The sequence below is a fragment of the Oncorhynchus clarkii genome, chromosome 22 (assembly GCF_045791955.1).
Source record: "Oncorhynchus clarkii lewisi isolate Uvic-CL-2024 chromosome 22, UVic_Ocla_1.0, whole genome shotgun sequence".
Lineage (NCBI taxonomy): Eukaryota > Metazoa > Chordata > Actinopteri > Salmoniformes > Salmonidae > Oncorhynchus > Oncorhynchus clarkii.
This window is the reverse complement of record NC_092168.1, coordinates 41,416,119-41,424,687: the sequence shown is the minus strand read 5'-3', so window position 1 is coordinate 41,424,687 and position 8,569 is coordinate 41,416,119.

Below are 8,569 nucleotides of genomic sequence, written 5' to 3'. Positions count from 1 at the left end.
TGGTTTATCGGCCTTTTTCCCATCTCCAAAGTCTTTAGCCCCTCTGGTGTTCATCTTCTGTTGCCCTGTACCCTCCGCATACGTCCCACCTTTCATGTGTCTAGAGTTAAACCCATGACTCACAGCCCTTTGTCTCCTGTTCCAGAAATAAACTTTGGTTTCTTCGACACTGTCTGCATCTGGGTCATACCTGAAACCTGATACAATGTAAAAATAGAAAATGGCCTCAGCCATGAAAGTATAAAAGTATATACTACTGGATTCTATATCAAGGGTATTTTCATTTCGACACAGCTCTTTCAGAAATACGATCCTTAATATGTATTTCCTTGGATGAGGTCTCTCTCCATAGTGCAGTGTTTATTTACCCAGAGTCTCTTTTCTTGCCTCTGTAACTAACCAAAAGGTTTCTGCTGTTGCTTTGTCACGCAGGGCTTCAGCCCACTCCACCCGACCACAGGGCCTAAGAGCATGGGTGTGACTGGCTCACAGCTCAGCTCAGCCTCCCTCTCTCCTTGATCCTCCATCCCAGGAGCAAACCTGTGGCTTGGCACCATGCTATGCCGTTAGTTATACCTCAACGGTACCCCATATAGGGATATTTCACTGAGCTAACCGAATGATATATGTTTTGTCGACAACACAAGTTGTGTAACATGGTGGATATGGATGACGTTGTTGATGTTTGATAATGTTTTATTAATCTTTTATGTTACCTATGTCGACATAGGCATCCCACAGGAATTTGTGATCGAATGGAACAATTGACTGGTGAGGGGAAAATAGACCTATAATTAAAGAGTAAATTCAGCTACCCTATGATTTAAGTAAAGAACAGCAGAGGAACAATTTTACAAATTCTTTATAAAGGAAATTAAGCTTGAATGGACCCAATATAGAGCAAATGCAACTGGTAATACTACACATTTTAAAAACAGTCTCTTCTAAATTTGCCTGACAACAGCTAAATCTTGCATCCGTCTGTTATTACGGTGCTTCTAATTTTGTCCAGACGAACAGGGTTTGTAAGTTCAAACTGGTCAAAATCATAATAAAATATGTCTGTATGATCCTTTACAGAAATGGGGTTAATACCCCACATACTCACTGTATAGATCCCCCCCCACGTCTCACACACACACACACACACACACACACACACACACACACACACACATCCTCAGATTAGTTTGTAATTCCAGGGATAAATGCTTTTTGAAAGATGTGATATATTTATATTTCAAAAAAAATGTATAACGCTGTGTATTTAGGATGCTTAGTGTAATCTGATTACAGAGAATCATAACAATTTGTGATGTGATGGCTGTGTGTGGTTGTGTGTGTGTGTGTGTGTGTGTGCGTATACACATGCTTGCTTGTCATGTTTATCAGTATTCTCCTCCCTGTAATCAGGTACCTGCGTCAGGTGTGTACATTTCTAGTACTGTGCCTTAATGGTTTTGCTATCTTTTCATATTGACATTGGTAGCTCGTTACGTCACAGCCGGTGAGTTAGCCTGGCAGCTAAAGAGGGCACCTCCCCCCTCCCATATTATGACATTGTGTCACTGCGAGCAGATGCCTTCCCTGGCCCCATGCAGTGAGGTAACTGTTTGTCGTTGCAATTTCTGAAGCACAAAAAAGCTTCAAACAAGACTTAGTGTATGTCGATATAACTCCACCAAATACCACAAATCTGGAATGCCACATGAACTGAACGGATGTTGTTAAAAGTCAAATATAAAAGGGAAATTAAACAATGTGTTGTGTTCATTTGTGTTATGCCCACCGTATTGACTTCTGACTACAGAACACGGTTTTGTCACACCTTATACAGTGGTTGTGGAGTTGAAACATGTCAAGATTATTTAACTTGAACTTGAACTTGAATTAATGCCTGGGTCACAGTAGGAGGCCTCAGGAACAATCTTTGAGTGTTTATCCGTCTAATTCACATCTGTATCTAACTATCACAATTGACAGGTTCAAAATCTAACCTACACTTTATTTACAAATGTAAAAAACAATGATTAGCGCAACCAGTGGTGAGATCAGCAAAGAGTGAATTAGTTAAAAAAGGGGGGGGAAATGGATTTTCCTATAAAAGAGCACTCTCACAGAAGTGATATTTGTTCAACCTTCAGGCTAAGCTAACCATCATCCTACGTTGATAATCACCATCCTCTAGCACATAGCAACAATGATAAAATGATGCATTTGCTGGCACAGAGTACATCCAGTATAAAATTATACGTCTCAAGAAAGGGAGACACAAAATTATAGCACAAATGCTTCCATCGACAACATATAATTTAATCCTCACCAAAAAATATATCTTTCATGCCAAATTGTGTGGCCTCCTTTGAATGCTTTGCATAGGCAGGGTACAATTATCCAATTTCAAGGAAATGTCAGTAATGCCTCTAAAACCGATATTTGCTGTTCACCTCTAGTTTAACAAAACATATCAAAGGTCTTGATGACGGAATCCTTTCCTTTATTGAGACTCCAAGAGTATCTCTGGGCCTTAAAAAAAATATTGCTGTTAAATACTGCTTTTATAGGAAATTCACAATTTTAACGTCCTTCATTTTGAGGTTGGGTTGGACTCTACAGGTCCACTGTGTATGGTGATGTTAGTAGTCCCTTAAACAATGAACTGTTGCTAAGGAGAAAAAAAAACTATAAAGGATTTGGGATGTTGAACAAAGCCTGTGAAGTTAGATGACAACCAACACAGTATCAGTCCAGAGGTTTGGATGTTCAGATTGAACGGTTCTAGTCCCTGGAATATAACAACCAACACAGTATCAGTCCAGACGTTTGGATGTTCAGTTTGAACGGTTCTAGTCCCTGGAATATAACAGGCACAGACAATAAATGCCAAACTGCAGAGAGAGCAGAGCAGCTAGAGTTTGTTTTGTCAAAGACCGACAGAGAGGCTTTAAAGGGAAAGGGGATACCTGGTCAGTTGTAAACTGAATGCATTAGGCCCATATCCCCATGGCCTGAGCTAAATGATTAGCCAAGCATGATCAAATAGCTGCTCATGATATCCAGATGACTATCGGAGCCAAACAACAGATAGGCCTTTATATGATGAATGGTTAAGCTGAGGGTGAAGCTAAGAGGCACTGGAGTGGTACCCTCTTAGAAAAACAGGTGCTGTCTAGAACCTAAAAGGGTTCTTTGGCTGTCCCCATAAGAGAACACTTTGAAGAACCCTTTTTGGATTCAGGTAGAACCCTTTCGGTTCCAGGTATAACTCTTTTGAGTTCCATGTAGAACCCTTTCCACAGAGGGTTCTACTTGGAACCAAAGAGGTTTATTCTATGGGAACAGCCAAAGAACCCTTTGGAACCCTTTTTTCTAAGAGTTTATAGTAAGGTGGCTGTCGTGAGAGAAACTGCCACTTTACTGATAGAGAAGTCCTCTTGTATATTTCTGCTAAACAGTGTCCGCCCCTCCATGTGGCCTATTGGACACTCTTGGAAAGGGGGTTCATAAAGCATTCTTCGGCTGTTCCCATAGAATAACTATTTTCAGTTCCAGGTAGAACCCTTTCCACAGAGGGTTCTACATTACCTGAAACCAAAAAAGGGTTCCTCAAAGTGTTCTCCTATTGGGACAGCCGAAGCACCCTTTAAGGTTCTAGATAGCACCTTTTTTCTAAGATTGTAGGTCTTACAGAATTTCCTAAGGATTACCAGAAACCAACTCCCTTCATGTTGTCTTGCCTGGACATGCTGTTCAATTAAGGGAGAGCACAAAGCACCTCCTGGACTGAGGGCAATCTGAAAATAACACACTGTGCCTCTGCTTCTCTTGTCTCCAACAGATTAGCTCAGATGCTCACAGCCACGGGGTCCTGTATGGCTGCGCGCGAAAACATCGCAGGCACAGGTGGTGTCCTCTGTTCCCAACCTCACTCATCCTAAAACAGCTTTGCAGCTGCCAGCGAGGGAAAAAAAGAAAAGAAGGAGAAACATCTGTTCGGAGATTGCGTTTTTGTAAGACTGATTAACGAGCATAAGCCTCTGTTGCCAATCCCCCACCTTGTCGGGCCAAGTAGTTTCCAAGCATAGTCTGATGCCTAATGCAGGGCAGAATTTACACAGAAAGATATAGAAAATAATTTAGGAATAAGAGACCTTTCATAAAACTCTCCATCAATATGCCAACAAATTGGTGTTTCCTGAGGTGCACATGTTTAATTCCGTTGTAAAGACCACTTTACCTCCAGTCTAGATAGCAAAAACATGTATTTGTTCTCTGTTGCCAGAGAATAGCTCAAATAAGGTTTCCCCCAAATATGTGATGTTTGTCTTTTTACATTGCAGCACTGTATTGCCGTACCAAATTTTACACTCTGAAAGCTAGCCCAATCAAAACAAATAGTCCCAATTATTTACATTTTATATGTTGAAGAATGTGTTCGGAAATTGCTAAACAGAAGAGAAAAAACATAACATATGTAAACTCATCCAAACGTCAATGTTAATCATTTTGTGTGTAAGTTTAAGCAGGGCAGAAGTGGAAGAAGTGGAAGAGGAGTGGAGAAGACGTAGCGTACACCCACCACCTCTCTCCCACACCAGGGATCATTGGCCGTGGTCCGTTGCCAAGATCATGTTAGGTAAGTCCGCAGAAGGAAACAAACCGCAGGAATAAAGGTGTCAGCTCTTGGGAACGTTGAGAGTTTTGAAGGCAGGAAGAGAAAGGAAGAGAGTAAGATATGAGAGTAGAGGGCGGGAAGGGGAATGGAGGGGGCGATAGCTGCTCTTTACAGGCCGGCTGTTTTCTCTCAGGTCCTCTTCGTAAAGAGACTAGCAGGTTATTTCATAGTTTAGGGTTGTTCATTATTTGACCCAGAGAGAGTTGCTGTAATGCTCCAGGTCGCCTTGAGCGCAAAAAAAAACTGCTCCTTAGACAGGTAATGCATCAGAGAGAGCAGGAGTTCATTTAAGAGGATGGTTAGTTACAGTATGACTAGAATGCGTTCCCACTGGATAAAGGTGTTGAATCATTAAAAGAGTTCAAACTAGAGGGTGTTCTAGGTCTCTGCATATCCACAATGTCATTATAGTGTTCCTGTGTGGATTGGGTTTTAGCGGCTAAAATGTCACTCTTTTATGTCACATGGAACCTGGCTCATAACATCTGCTAACATCTGTTCCGCACTGCAGAGCCTCAGGGTGGTACAAAGGTAAACAGATTATGGCTGCTGCATCTGCACTGGAATTGGCCTGTTTTCTAGCTAATAGATAACCGACTACAACCCCATCATTCACGGCTATTGATTCAAAGCAACCACAGGTATTCTGCATTACTTGATCTACTCATCCATCACTGTGTAATATATCTCTGTGTAATGCTATTCTGGTTTTGTTACATATTGCAAATCTCATTTACCTCTTGGGGATGTCATTCGAAAACATCATGTTAACTTTCACTGCGGATGACACACACGTGTACATTGCAATGAAACATGGTGAAGCCCCAAAATTGCCCTCGCTAGAAGCCTGTGTTTCAGACATAAGGAAGTGGACGCCTGCAAACGTTCAGCTTTTAAACTCGGACAAAACAGAGATGCTTGTTCTAGGTCCCAAGAAACAAAGAGATCTTCTGTTGAATCTGACAATTAATCTTGATGGTTGTACAGTTGTCTCAAATAAAACTGTGAAGGACCTCGGCATTACTCTGGACCCTGATCTTTCTTTTGACAAACATATCAAGATTCCATCTACGTAACATTGCAAAAATCTGAAATGTTCTATCCAAAAATTATGCAGAAAAATTAATCCATGCTTTTTTTTACTTCTAGGTTAGACTACTGCAATGCTCTACTTTCCGGCTACCCGGATAAAGCACTAAATAAACTTCAGTTAGTGCTAAATACGGCTGCTAGAATCCTGACTAGAACCCAAAAATGTGATCATATTATTCCAGTGCTAGCCTCCCTACACTGGCTTCCTGTTAAGTTAAGGGCTGATTTCAAGGTTTTACTGCTAACCTACAAAGCATTACATGGGCTTGCTCCTACCTATCTCTCTGATTTGGTCCTGCCGTACATACCTACACGTACGCTACGGTCACTAGATTCAGGCCTCCTAATTGTCCCTAGAATTTCTAAGCAAACAGATGGAGGCAGGGCTTTCTCCTATAGAGCTCAATTTTTATGGAATGGTCTACCTACCCATGTGAGAGACGCAGACTCGGTCTCAACCTTTAAGTCTGTACTGAAGACTCATCTCTTCAGTGGGTCATATGATTGAGTGTAGTCTGGCCCAGGAGTGTGAAGGTGAACGGAAAGGCCCTGGAGCAACGAACCACCCTAGCTGTCTCTGCCTGGCCGGTTCCCCTCTCTCCACTGGGATTCTCTGCCTCTAACCCTTTTACAGGGGCTGAGTCACTGGCTTACTGGTGCTCTTTCATGCCGTCCCTAGGAGGGGTGCTTCACTTGAGTGGGTTGAGTCACTGTCGTGATCTTCCTGTCTGGGTTGGTGCCCCCCCTTGGGTTGTGCCGTGGCGGAGATCTTTGTGGGCTATACTCAGCCTTGTCTCAGGATGATAAGTTGGTGGTTGAAGATATCCCTCTATTGGTGTGGGGGCTGTGCTTTGGCAAAGTGGGTGGGGTTCCTGTTTGGCCCTGTCCGGGGGTATCATCGGATGGGGCCACAGTGTCTCCTGACCCCTCCTGTCTCAGCCTCCAGCATTTATGCTGCAGTCGTTTATGTGTTGAGGGGCTAGGGTCAGTTTGTTATATCTGGAGTACTTTTCCTGTCTTGTGTGAATTTAAGTATGCTCTCTCTAATTCTCTCTTTCTCTCTTTTTTTCTCTCTCTCGGAGGACCTGAGCCCTAGGACCATGCCTCAGGACTACCTGGCATGAGGTCTCCTTGCTGTCCCCAGTCCACCTGGCCGTGCTGCTGCTCCAGTCTCAACTGTTCTGCCTGCGGCTATGGCACCCTGACCTGATCACCGGACGTGCTACCTGTCCCAGACCTGCTGTTTTCAACTCTCTAGAGACAGCAGGAGCGGTAGAGATATTATTAATGATCGGCTATGAAAAGCCAACTGACATTTACTCCTGAGGTGCTGACTTGCTGCACCCTCGACAACTACTGTGATTATTATTATTTGACCATGCTGGTCATTTATGAACATTTGAACATCTTGGCCATGTTCTGTTATAATCTCCACCCTGCACAGCCAGAAGAGGACTGGCCACCCCTCATAGCCTGGTTCCTCTCTAGGTTTCTTTCTAGGTTTTGGCCTTTCTACAGAGTTTTTCCTAGCCACCGTGCTTCTACACCTGCATTGCTTGCTGTTTGGGGTTTTAGGCTGGGTTTCTGTACAGCACTTTGAGATTTCAGCTGATGTACGAAGGGCTATAGAAATACATTTGATTTGATCTGATTTATGCTAGAATACAAAATCCTAGATGTTTATTTATTTAACCCTATAATCCATATAGATTTGGTATAGGTATACGTACCGGAGATTCATGTATTGTTTTTCCTCTATGTTTCTGATGGTAAGGCTGTTCAAACTGTCCAAAATGATGTAACCCCCCCCCAAGTAACATAAGGACAATCTACCATTGCACACATGATGTAACCCCCCCCCCCCCCCCCAAGTAACATAAGGACAATCTACCATTGCACACATGATGTAAACCCCCCCCCCCCCCCATGTAACATAAGGACAATCTACCATTGCACACATGGTGTAAACCCCCCCCAAGTAACATAAGGACAATCTACCATTGCACACATTTTTATTAATATTTATACCCAAAGAAACACTGAGATCTTTCATTCTTAATGTAGAACAACTGCGTAGCCTGTCATTCCTAATTATCATGTCACCATAGACAAAGGGTAAATATCTGCAGTTTATCAACATGCCTTTGATTGAGGATGACTTGGCATATTTCTACATCACTCGTTTTCTTCCCATTACAATAGCTTAACTCCCCCCCCCCCCCCCCCCCCCCCCCCCAAACAGAACATTCCCTCTAATGATGTAAGTTATTAGGCCCACAAGAGTACCTCATTTCGAGATTATGAAGGTGCAGTCAACGGACGACTTCAGAATCATCCAACAAGCGTGACAAGTGCTGTGGGTAATTGTATTTTGTGGGGCTGAGAAAATGGCCCCAATTGGAGCATGTGTGAATTCTCCAAGTCACACTGTCAAATGACTGTATATTTCTGTAAAAAGCCGAGTGATGCCAGAATTCTTTCCATTACACAGTGAGAATGAGAGTGTTCCGGATGACATCACAGAGCTCCATGTCTCTGCTCTGTGCTAGCTAGGAGTGGTGAATGTAACAGCTGGTTTTTATGTCACTCATACAGCCTCTGTAACATCCTGTCAGGTACTCTTCCTTATGAGGGTCTGCATGCGACTCAACATCCCAGGATATCTCGGAAACGTAAATGTTATGCCATGTTTGGAGTCACCAAGGCGTACGATAAGGGAAAAATTTGGCGTGTTTCCGATTTTAATGCCTACATCAGAGCGGGTAACCAAACCAAGATGTGTTCAAGCACAATGTTGTTCCA